General features: G+C 37.3%; 1 protein-coding gene across 5 annotated transcripts in view; it reads left to right on the forward strand.

Annotated features, from left to right (window-relative positions):
• Window positions 1-13090, forward strand: part of NTRK3 (neurotrophic receptor tyrosine kinase 3) — a 459350-nt gene that overhangs the window by 245785 nt on the left and 200475 nt on the right. The window lies entirely within an intron of this gene.

Here is a 13090-nt window from a genome sequence, read left to right on the forward strand (position 1 = left end):
CAAATGTTTTTCTCTTCCTCCATTGCCCCTCCTTAATTCTATAAACAAGGAATTATCTTTTGCTCTCACTGAAGTGTATGTATGGTATGGAATTGTTGGCAGAATGCTTTGAGTTCTTCCTAAGATGAACTGGGGCTATGGTTGAGTGCCTAAGAGATGCAGCCATAGCTAGAATCATTGTTAATAGTAATCCCACTCTTGCTCCTGAAATTCTGCCACACTCTGGTTTCCATGCCATGCGCCATCATTTAAAACATGCTCCAGGCAGAAAATAGAATTGTAGAGGGTATCTTAATAAGTAAAGTTCAAAGCCCCAGGGTACTCTGCCATGTGTCCCTGGGGTTATCCTCCTGGTTTTATTTGGATTGTCATAGCAACTTTGCAATACAGCTTGAGCAGAAAAAGAAAATTATATTTAGGGCAGTCTTGAACATTGTTAGGGTAATTGGCTCCCAGTGAATTGTGATTTGAGGGGCAGCTAAAGGTCTTTGAATCAAACATATAAGCTCAATAAGCCTACCTAAAATCTGAAGCCCAAATGGACTTTAGAGGTCACTTAGTTTTCCCCTCTCATTTTAAAGAGAAGAAAATTGAAACTTAGAGAGGTTAAATCTCACACAATGTTAGTAATAGTTAGAACTTGAACCAAGGTTTCTTGACTACAAATCCAAAGTTTTCCTCTAACTGCATCAATTTCATTAAAGCATATTTAAATGTTAAAAGGATAATATACTTGTTAGGTTAAAAAAAAACCCAGAGTAGCTAATATTCATAACCCATTGTTACCCATAAGTCATTTAGCTGAGAGCTTCTCTGCTGGAATAGTACCTTATACCAATGTGTTTTGATGGAGGACAGAGAAGTTGGAAGCAGATGGTTTGTAGTGGTTGTGATTGGGGGTAGAGAGGGAGTCCTGTGCATCTAAGAGACAGCACTGAATGTATAGTGGCATAAGTGTGTGGTTTCAGAAATAGTAAGAATGTGTCAAAAGGGATGTTAGCTTGATAATATAGACGGAATTCTCTGTCAAGTTCTGTACTAGTCACATGTTGGAGCTAGTATAGATTGGCTAAGTCAAAATTGAACTACAGACAAAGACATAAGAAGACAAGTTAATAGGACTTGTTGTTTAGTCCTACTTTGTAACCTCATTTATGGTTTTATTGATAAAGATACTGGAGTGGTTTGCCATTTCCTCCTCCAGCTCATTTTATAGATGAGGAAACTAAGGCAAATAGGGTTAAATGAATTGCCCAAAGTCACACAGCTAGTAAGTATCTGAGGCCAGATTTGAACTCAGGAAGATGAGTTTTCTCTCCTCTGTTTCTGGCACTCTATCCACTGTGCCACCATGCTGCTACCATGCCACCAAAACCAAAGCCCATTTGGTGGGTGCCTGAGTAGAGTTATTTGGGAGGGAATCAGCATAGGTAGTTAACAAGAGGAGCAGATCTAAGGCCAAGTTCTGTGAATCAGGAAAGTAATTTAGACTAGGGAAGGTAAGGGCCATAGACATATTAAGGAGAGAGCAACTCTGAAGATCCATTTATTTCTATGATTGAATAAGTATCTTAAACTTCCGTCAATTAATCAACAAACATTTATTAAGAATTATTTATATATTATTTATTAAGAAACTACTATATGGAAGCATTTTGAAATAGAAGTTAAGCTGGCTTCGGAGTGGAGTCACTTAATTTTTCAGTACCCTCCAGGCAGTTCTCTGACTATAAGTTGCAGAAAAGATGCTGACCAACTTTAGTAGAGGGCACTACCTCATCTGGGTATTTCCTATACTAATGAAATCATGGATCCAATTCCTATTCTTATTCCTGTGTCCCTATTCCATATGCACAGTATACAAATGCAAAAGTGAGAACACCCTTGCACTCAAAGAATTTACATTCTCTACAATTAAAAGGATATATATATATATATTATATATTATATATAAAAGATTAGGGAGCTTCAGGGTGGGAGTTTGGCTGTAGCCTTGCCAAAAATCATTATTCTGATGGGCTTGTGTCTTTTAAAAATAGAGCAGCTAATTCCTAAATTGATTACAGGGTTGAGCCCCCTAAATAGAAGTCATACCCCTGTAATGAAACCTTTTTGAAAGACAAAAAAAATTACAGGAACAAACTTGAACAGCACAAAGTTAATCTGTAGAAAGACATTGACCTGCTTGGGAGAACCTATTATCATTTTTTTAAAAGTAATTCTTTGACTTCTACCAAAGAAATATGTCAGACACTGACAATTTAAAGGAAAGTAGGGCCATTTAGAATTGCAAACACAAATGAGAAATTGGGATTTTCAGGATGTTGGAGGTCAATGGGTCAAAATTTAGTACTAGAAGAGATTTTAGGGACAATCAGGTCCAATTCCTTATTATTTAAACATAAAGAAGCTGAGGCACAGAAAGGTTAACTTATTTGCCCCAGGGTCATATAGCTAGTAAATATCTCAGGTGAGATTGGAACCCAGATCTTCCAGTTCTCAAAACCAGTGTCTTAGTCTCTGGTCCATTCTTCCTCCCAGGACTGAAAAATGTGTCTCTTTCAATTGTCTTTTATTCCCATCTCTCATTCTACACTTACCAAAAGAATATATAGTACTTATGCTAGCCCTTAGTTCCAAAACCCAGATGTGAATCTTGGAAACTGGATCCTCACACTTGATTCCCTCCCTCACTTATTTTTTAACTCAAATGCATTAAGATCCTTTGAACCATTTTTTAAAGCTACAAGCAGTAGCCTTATGGGCATTTATTTGGGAATGGGAGACAGAGAACATTTGGTGGAGACTCATTTTGGATGGGATTAAGTATGGATAGAAGTATTCTCTAGCACTAAAGGTGTCCTCTCCAGCCAAAGGTAGAGTGCCCCAAATCACAGACTCACAAAATTGGAGAGAACTTTAATCTCTATCTAATCTTTTAGTTTCCCTTCAAACCAGGCTGTGAATTTTCCTTATCACATCTTTGTGAAAGCCATCATCTTGCTTTTGATTGAAAACCCATAAAATGGAGAAATCCAATTTCTTTTGAGATAGCTCATTTCACTCTTGCTTAATGCTAATGGTTAGAAAGTCAACCCCACCCCCGATCTGTAGCCCCAATCTGAAATTTCCATCAATCTCTTCTATTTTTCCCTTTTGAGATAAGCTAAACTAGGCTACTTGTTCCTCATGTCATCCTTGAGACTTCACTTCTCCAGGCTCATCATCCTCTATTCTTCAACTGATACTTCCATCATATGATCTTGAGACCGTTCATCGTCTTATTATTTTCTGGATAACCTTCATCTTCTTAGTTTCCTTACTGGAAAAAGGTCCCCAGAATTGAATATAATATTCCAGATATGATCTGACTAGGCTAGCACTATAATACTTTAAGGTTTGCAAAGTGTTTACATATTTTACCTCACTTAATCTTTACAGTAATCTTAGGGGTGAGGGGAGGTGCTCTTGTTGTCCCCTTTTTTACAGATGAGGAAACTGAAGCAGAAAGAAGTTAAGTGGCTTACCCTGAATCACACAATTAGTGTCTGAGGCCAGATTTGAACTCAGATTTTCCTGATTCCATCCAGGACTCTGTCCCACTGTGCTACCTACCTGCCTCCAGTGCAAACCTTATTTTACAGATGATAAAACTGAGCTATGTCTTGTTATATATCATTCTAGGGAATTTAATAATAATGATAATGATAGTGTATATTCATAGTGTTTTAAGGATTACAAACCTCTTTCCTTAAAAAAAAAACCAGCTCTAGGAGGTAGATGATTCAAATATTTATTAACCCTGTTTTATTGATGAAGAACCTGAGATTTTATTGTGCTAAGTGACTGACTTGGTCACAAAGCTAAGAAATTAGGGAGTTAAGCCTAGGTCTTCTCATTCCTATTTCCACAATATTTTCTTTATATTAAGATTTATATTTTTCAGTCTTGATTTTTCACTTATTTTGGGGAGGACATAAACAATATGCTCTTCTAAATACAGAGGTGAGAAAACTCTTTTTAATACTCAGATTAATATATGATCTCATTAATAGGGGTATTTTGTACAGTTGATCTGAATTCAGTTCAATTCACACAGTACACAATATCCTAGGTCAGTGTTGGTGAACCTTTTAGGATTTATGCAAACAAATTGCATTTTCAAGCTGCCTGTGAGTCCCCTGCATTGCCACAGACAGAGGAGGGAGGAAGTGCTTGCATTAGGCTGCTTGGCAGAGGGACTGGGCATGTGAACATTGTCTTCAGGCCAGGTGGAGAGGGGAAAAGGAGCAGCCCTGTCTGGCATTCTCAACCACATGGTCATAGGCAGTCTTTCCCACCAAGGAATCTACTTTCTATAGGACAAAGGTTATACACCATTACTACTAGCCTGGGTATTTTGACTTTCATCTAGTTGAGATATCCCAAAGGTTGGTCACAGGGCATTTGCCCAGAAGGTAGAGACCCTCTTTCATTTCTTTTCTATATTGCAAGGATAGCACATGCTCCATTGCTATTTTTCATACTTGTAATATGACAAATCTGCTTTCTTACTTGCTCATGTATTTCTTCAGTGGCTCCCTTCCTTGTTGCTTATAATGTGAAAAGAAGGTTTTAAAGAGAAGTTGCTTCAAATCAGGTTTATACATGGCTTCAGGAAAGAATTAATCTCCTCTACCAAAGAACCTTGGGAACATCCAGAAACAGAGACTTCTACTTTTTCAAAAGTGACACCTATCCATACGCTGTATCAATGAAATATCAAGGCTCTTACTGAAGAAACACTTATGATAACCCATGGCTTCACTTTACCCATTTTAAGGGCTAAGAACTAAGGTAGGGTGTAGGGTGTGTTTGTATTCTTTCTATAAGTACTATTTTTCTGTGGTGGGATAGGGAGGGAATTACTCATTTTCCCCCCTTCTATGTCAATTTGTTTTTCCTTATGCCAAGGATAAAAGTGCATTGGCGATATTTCAATATTCATTTTCATTGCTTCTTCTGCATTATAATATACTGTATAAATACTATGCAAATACATTGAATTCTAAAATGTTGTTGCAATTTTGCTTTGAAATGAATAATTTATAAATAAATATATTTGGTATACATTGGCACATATGCCAGGGCAGAAGATAAATTCTTTCTAGTGTTCTTTAGAATGGAATGAAATAGCAAATTCATTAATTTTGCTTAGGTTTACTTTTAATTTCACTTCCATAAAAACATTTTTAGATCATAGTAATTTGTATATCTATACAGTCCCTCAGAACTGTGTGTCTATTATCCAAGCTAAATTTAAGGAGGTTCATTGCCAGGTTTGGCACAGGATGATTATTTTTTATCCATTGAAACTCACAAACCATTCAGCAAGTCCTATAGGGACAGTGATATGAATTTAGTACCTAAAATAGTACCTTACTTCTAATAGGTGCTTATCAAATACTTTAAAAAACACCCCAAACCCTTACCTTCTGTCTTAGAATAAATATTCTGTATTAGTTCCAAGGTAGAAGAACAGCAAATGCTAGGCAGTTGGAGTTATGTGACTTACCCAGGGTCACCCAGCTAGGAAGTGTCATAGGGCAGATTTGAACCCAGGACCTCCCTTCTCTAGGTCTGTTTCTCTCTCTAGACACTGAGCCACCTGACTATCCCTTAATAAATGCTTATCAGTTGTTGGATTGAACTTAATTCAGCTGAACTGAATCAAGGAAGGAAGTACCTTTCTTAACAATATGGCAGATCCTGGAAATATTGAAATACAAAGTTATCGACACTTCTTTCTAGTAGACTGGGAGTTCATTTGAGAAAAGGACATTCTTATTTAATCTTTGAAGTTGTTTTGTTTTTTTTTGTCACCATCTCAGTATTCTGCAAAGAATAGGAGGCTTAAAAATGTTTATTAAAATGGAAGACTCATCATTTGTTCAAGTAATATCTTTTGCCTTGATCTGATGTGGTAGTATATGAAATTAATTGTTTAGCATTATCCCTTGTATAAAATGCAGAGCTGTAATCATGCAAATATACTTAGAAATGGCTTGAGCCACAGTACAAACCCGAACATAAAAAAACAAAACAAAACAAAACATGCAAATAAAAATGATGGTAAACAACTATGAAAAGTAAAGTGGATGTAAATTATGGAAAAGTATAGAAGTAAAGCAATTATGGGGAAAAAATGAAAGCAGAAACATTTTTGAGTTTGCTAATTGTTCTTTAGCTGTAACATTTATACCCTCAACAAATATTCATTGGACATTTTACTCTGTGTAAGGGACTATGCTAGTCCCTCAGTTTGAGAAGTTGTGCCTGATTACTGTCTTCAGAGTGTAGAAATTGGTTTGGTTGGCTAGGAAGAAAAAAATAAACAATATGAACTAGCAAAGAAATAAAGATGGAAATGTGCATGACCTCTTTTGGGGAAAAAAATGGACCTCTCTATGTCTTGAACTTCAGGAAAACTTTGTGAGAAACTGTCTAACAGGGTTCACCAAGCACCTGGTTGGGATTAGACTTGAAACCCAGGGACTCTGTGCCATCTCATATAAGGAATTAAATGTTAAGGTCATTTTGTTATTTTCCCCAGCAAGGACTGTGACAGAGGTCATAAAAAGTAAGGTTTATATACAATCCATGGCATTTGACTTTCAACTGACCAAAAAATATGAACACACTAGCCGAGAATCCAACATATTTAAGGATAGTCCCTGGATTTTGGACCCAAGGACAGCTAGTAATGGAATTTAAGTTGTTATAGCAGCAGGCATGTAGCTCTTCAGAAAAGGCTCTGTTGCATGATTTACACATGTTTTCATCTATAATCAGCTTGCCCTTTCACAGGCTCAAGTTCATCTATTTATTTATTTTGTTAGTTTTTTTGAAATTTTTATTTAATTAACTTAGAATATTTTCCCATGGTTACAAGATTTATATTCTTTCTCTGCCCTCCCCTCACCCCCCTCCCATAGCCAATGTGCAATTCCTTTGGGTTTTCCATGTGTCATTGATAAAGACCCATTTCCATACCATTAATATTTGCACTAGTGTGATCATTTAGAGTTTACATCCCCAATCATATCCCCATCAACCCTTGTGATTGAGCAGTTGTTTTTCTTCTTACAGACTCTAGTTTAACAGAATTGAATTCATATAAGCAGAAAAAAGAAATATTAGGTACTAATTATGGCATGTATCTGATACATACATCACATATGCATATATACACAGACATTCTATCTATGCCATATAACTTATACATGTCTCAAATATTTAAAAAATCTTGAACTTATGTAACATGTTTATACCTTACATTCACATCTATATTTTATTTGATCCTCACAACAATTTTGGCCAAGAGTAGGTCACGCATTGAGATTATTATCCCTGATTTCCAAACCAATAAACTGAGGATCACATGGGCTAAATAACTTGTTTCAAGATGATCTAGTCCAAGGCAGACTAGAACTTGAACTCAGATCTTCAGATTCCAAATCTAGTGATCTTTCCATTATGCCTTAAGTTGTTTTCTGTAGAAAGAAAGAGTAGTAAACAAATTACATGTAGACTTTTATTCTGTTTTAAATGAGGTTACTTCTTTGAACTGAGGAATATATTAAGCAATGAAAACATTTTATGAAAAATACATCTAAATTTGCATGAGAGATGTATTTCTATAGTTATATGAAAATGAGCTCATAATTATGTCCATATCACTTAGAATGATTCTATGCAAATAGAAGATTCTAAATAAATACTTCTTGATTGATTAATATTTTCCTATTGACTTACTCTTTAATTCCAGGGATGCTTTTTATCTCCATTTCTGATTAATCTTCACTTAGCAGTGACTTCTCACACTTTAGCTTTCAGTTTCTCTGCCTTCAGCCTCTCTTCCAAGTAGTTAATGATGTGTAAGATATTCAAATGCACCAGAAGAGCTGCTATTTAAAGGAACCTTGGGGTGAATCCTTTGGTAAAGTGAAGAATCCATTTGTAATGTGAATAATCATCCCCTAATTAAGCTGTTTGTTCTATAAGTTCAGATTTTTACATATCAGCTCTCTTAAATTTGAAGTTGACATCAACCACACACTAATACACAGCATGCATTCAAGAAGTCAACATTTCCATGTTTAGCCAGTGAATGCTGACATCAGTCTTCTGACTAATGTTAAAGCCATCTAGCTTATGTTTTAGGTTGATCTTTTCCATATATTATATCAGTTCTTAACTTACTGCTTTAGACAATGTCAAGATTAGCTAACTAATGTTGGCATTAGCAAGTTCCAGAGTGTAACCATTGCATAAACACACACACACACAGCCATGGACACACATATACAAGAAAAAGGACATTTCTACATTTTGCATTCTTTTCCAAAGTGCTATGGGGTTTTAAATAGAACTCTAACAATATTGTTAAGTAATTAAAGAAGTAATAATAATAAGAAAACCAATTTAAATGGTTGTAACCTTACAGACCCTGACCTGCTTGTTGCCCTGGGAACAAAGACAGACTTTGGTAAAAAACAAGGATGAAATGTTATAGCTGTAAACAGAATCTCTCTAATATTCTTATATGGTATAATACTTCCTCCCCCATCTCCTGCTACCATGCTGACCTCCATAAATTGCCCTTCTTGTTTCTGCTACCCATCTCTGCTCATGCACCTTCTAACTACCACATGAAATCTGTGAAGATTTTCTTTTGGTTTTGGAATGCTTTCTGCCTCACCATCATTTACATTTATCCCTAATCATAGAAGTAGAAAGTTATTACTGACCTTAGATGAGGAAAGTGAGTCTTCAAGGAGATGAAGTAGCTTATTCCTGGTTGGACTGTCGCATTAATGGCAAAGCCAGGAATAAGAACTAGTATTAGAACTCAAGATTCTTGAATTTTACATTTGGTTGATCATCTCTTCTATGACAAATCTTCTTCCCCCCTCCTAGGCAGCTTTGACTTTTACAGGATCTCCATTTCCATTTTAATAATCCCAGGCCTTCCCTTGACTCTGCAAAGGAATTAAATTTAAATACATAGCCTACATTTTATCTTGACATTTTCTTTAGAAGATAGAAAAAGTTGAGAGGGAGTAAAAAGAAAAAAAAATTGAAAGTCAGCCTTCCCATCATAAGAGTTAAATCTTTTCCTTTCATTAGAGGCCTTTATTTGGAACCTCTTGGGATTCAGAGAGAGCCAAGGCTTGCTTTGCTATTCCACAGGCTCTCCAGTTACCTCTGGAGATGCAGGAGAATAATCTGTATCCCATAGTCCATGTCCCTATGGAGAATATACCAGTGTCAGCATTAAGTGATGTGGCTTAAAGATAGTCTTGTCAGTCTAATTGATCTTGAGTCATTGCCTTTCCTGTCAGAGCTGTCTGTCTCCTTACCCATAATCCTCATCACTTTGATAGCCCGTCAGGAATATGGGACTTGGCCCAGCCTTGCCTTCATCCAATAACATTATGAAATTGATACTGACACTTCCATTGGCACTAATTTCTCTAAGAGATTGGAGCCAGAGGACAAGTGGTTTAGTTTCATGGCAGTTAAGCTTTCCAACTAGATCAAGATGGCCTGTGATTGATTGGCCTGTACCCTTAGGAAAGAGGAGGAAGGAAGCGAACAGAGAGGGGAGGGGGAATGGGTAAAATGGCAGCTGTATCATCATCAAGAGATATTTATTGGGCACTTGGGTGTGATGGTGTCATATGTAGATAATCAGAAGATATAATTCTCTCTCTCTCCCCCCTCCCCAAGAGCTTACTTTTAAAAAGCTTGTCCCAGAGCCCCAGAAGGAGACTCCATAGCCTATGGTTTAGAAGGACCATTTAGGTTAGAAGGTCAGTCATGCTGTTACTTCCTAATGACTGAAGGCCAAAAAAGTAATTGATCCTGTTTATGAGGTTTTATTTTTGGTTGTTGTTCAGAAGCAATGTCTTCTGGATCCATCAGCATCCCACCCAAGTGAAGGAGACCTCACACCCTTGGGAGCATTAGTTCCTTACCTAGATTCCCAGGATACTGGCAGATACCTCCTGGAGCAAGCTGTGGGCCAAGCAGATCACCAAAATGGAAGAAGTTTTGGTGTATTTGCAGGGGAATATTTAAAATGAGCATACTGGGGGAAGAATGAGTCTATAGCATTCCTAGATCTGGATTCAAGAGGTGAGAACAACACTATAGAAAATGATGCTTTGCTGCCTCTGTCTCTGACTCCATCATTGTGTACCTCATGAGGAGTTCCTCAGTTTGATCAGAATAATCTTCTACCTGTAATGTGTCAGTATCTCTGGAGGCAAATGTCACCCACTAAGCAACACGAAGCCCAAGCAACTTGCTCTCCTTGAAGTAGTAGGTTTGAGTTTTGTTATCTTTGAGTATTAGGAGTATGTGTTTTGGTGTGACTAACTTTGTAACTATATGAAAAGCAGCTCTGTGTGTGTGTATCATGTGTCTGGAAAAGAATAACTATTGGATATAGAAAAGTCAACCATTTTAGACCAAGTAATATTTTAATGAATTTTTATAATGTATGTATAAATATGCATATTTGTGTGTGTGCATATATGTGAAGAGGTTTACCTATAAATGTATACATAAAATCATTTTCCAGATAATAGTGTGGTACAACAAATAGAAACCTGCTAAGGAAGATCTTGGTTCAAATTCTGCCTCTGACACTTACAAGCTGTTTTACAGTGAGCAGAATCCTTAATCTCCCAGTAATGTCAATTAATTCTCTAAGACTTTCAATTACAGATGAATCGCTTAGTTTACATTAAAGCTGTCACACTCCCTGCTGGGAAACCTGTAAAACTCCCCAGTGGAATGAAACCAAATTAAAATGTAACTTAGAAATGTTTAACAAAATAACAAAGCTGCAATACAATATAGAAAATGTTCATTTGTGGTTTTCTAAGTCAATCTATAGCCCTCACAGACCTTTTTCTATTTGAGTTTTATATCACTCCTTTATATCATTGGAAAGAGTTTCCATAGCAGGAGTACCAAAGCCTCACAAAAATGACAGGTGAAGACTACAAAAGGTGTGTATATGTATGTGTGCTTAGAGTTAGAATACCTGATTTGAATCCTGACACCGACACTTTCTTTCCATCCAACTTTGAGCAAATCTTGTAATTTTGTAATCTCCAGGTGCCTTAGTTTCCTAATCTGTGAAAAGGAGATAATTATATTTGCTCTCCCTAAATCATAGAGTTGTAAGGAAAGCTATTTGGAAATCTTAAAGCACTTCAGAAATATATTTTGTTCCTCCTGGACTCCTTGCAGGTGTCATTCATGTAAATGTCATCTCGGTACACACATGGGTACCTGAGTGAGTGGGCAGGTGTGTAAACAGTAGTAGTACTACAGTATATAAAGCATGCTATGTGAAAGAAAGAGATTAGAAAGTTGATATGGCGTTATTTCGATTTATTTTGCTCTTGTATTTCTATGGAAAGGTAAAGAGCAGACATGTTAGAAATCAATCGACCCTCTGCTCTCTCTCTCTCTATTCCCTCTGCGGTACTGTTCGAATGAAATGCTTATATCATTTTTACGGTGTGTCTGTGATAGGGATGAGTGAGCCAAGAGATTAATAGATGCTGCTGAGGCCTTTACCCAGCTGCTGCCCAGCATGTGCGGGGAAATGTGCCAGCGGCTAAAGTTCAAGGTGTTTCTGAGGTGAAAGCCCCAGGATGTGGGAGCTACCATGGAAATGGGAGAAATGAGATGAAGGCCTGGGAGAGGAGGGAAGGGAGCTCAGCTGGCCTGATAATGTCACTCAGAGCTCAGAGAACTTGGGGTATTGAATGGACAGTTTAGAAGTCACAGGGAATTTACAGAGCATCCAGTTAGGCTCCTCACTCTTCACCAATGAGGAAACTAAGGCCATGGAGAAAGGACTGAGGTGTCTTGGCTGGTGAGTAAGTACATGCTAACTGACCGAGCCCATTATATCTAGCTGGTATCAGAACACGTTTCTCATCCATCCACTTGTGTCATCTTGCCATCTGCCCTGCTGCTAAGTACATCTCCCTGCCCTGCCATTATATGTCTCTTTCATTGGCCACACTAATTGAATCAGGGTTATCATGCTTCTGGAAAGTTTGCTATATGCTTTACTTTCTTGAGGCTTCATTCACCACTCTTGTGACTTCCCAGACCAAAACACTCCCCAATATGTATTGTCTTTCCCTATTAAAATGCAAACTTTTTGTGGGAAAAGACTGTCATACATTTATACTTACATGTAAAATCCCAGTGCCTAGCATATGGAAGGTGCATAATAAATGCATTTTCTTGTATTAATTACTTAATTAAGCCAATAACTTTTGCAAGGTGATATAGCTAGTAATGGGCAGAATTTGAAGAAGGGTCTTGATTTCTTGAACCTCTACTGACATTGATTTAAATTTTTTTTTTCTTTTTTTGGCAATGTACCACACTAAAGAAAGGTTTAGGTCTGAGCTACAAGGTGGGGCATGATTTATGGGTTGCATGACAAAAGTCCCTCTGGAAGGTTCTGGAATGGGGCCATGAAATCCCTGTGAACTCTTTTATGGGAGGTAAAATATCATTGAGAAGCAGAATTCCTTATAGACAAAGGCTCCTTCTCCATTCATTTGTTCCCATCCTTGTGCTTGTTTCCTCACCTTTAATCCCTGATTCTCCATGTTTTGGCTTTGCCACCAGTGCTAGATGGATCTATTGCCTTCAAAGGGGAAAGTACACATACCCCTGAGACAGAATCTGTACTACAGTTTCGGTAAAGGGTTAGGTATGGCCTGGTTGAAAATCAAGCAACTGATAGTTACTGAGTATTTGCCATTTCCTTTATTCCCAGGGAGACAGGAGTATGTGGAAAGCTCAAGGAGGCCACATTTCAGATCTATCAACCTCTTCAGGGGAAAAGCCTATAGTGTTTTTTACAGTAACAGTGCAGAAGGTTCATGGCTTTGGATAGCCTTCCTAGATAGAGGAATTTTTAAGGGCACGTTTTCATTGTGTAGTGTATTACCAGACTTGGACTCAAGGAGACTAGTTCAAAAGCTTATAGCCCTGTCTCCCTGGG

This window comes from Monodelphis domestica, chromosome 1, assembly GCF_027887165.1.
Source record: "Monodelphis domestica isolate mMonDom1 chromosome 1, mMonDom1.pri, whole genome shotgun sequence".
Classification (NCBI taxonomy): Eukaryota; Metazoa; Chordata; class Mammalia; order Didelphimorphia; family Didelphidae; genus Monodelphis; species Monodelphis domestica.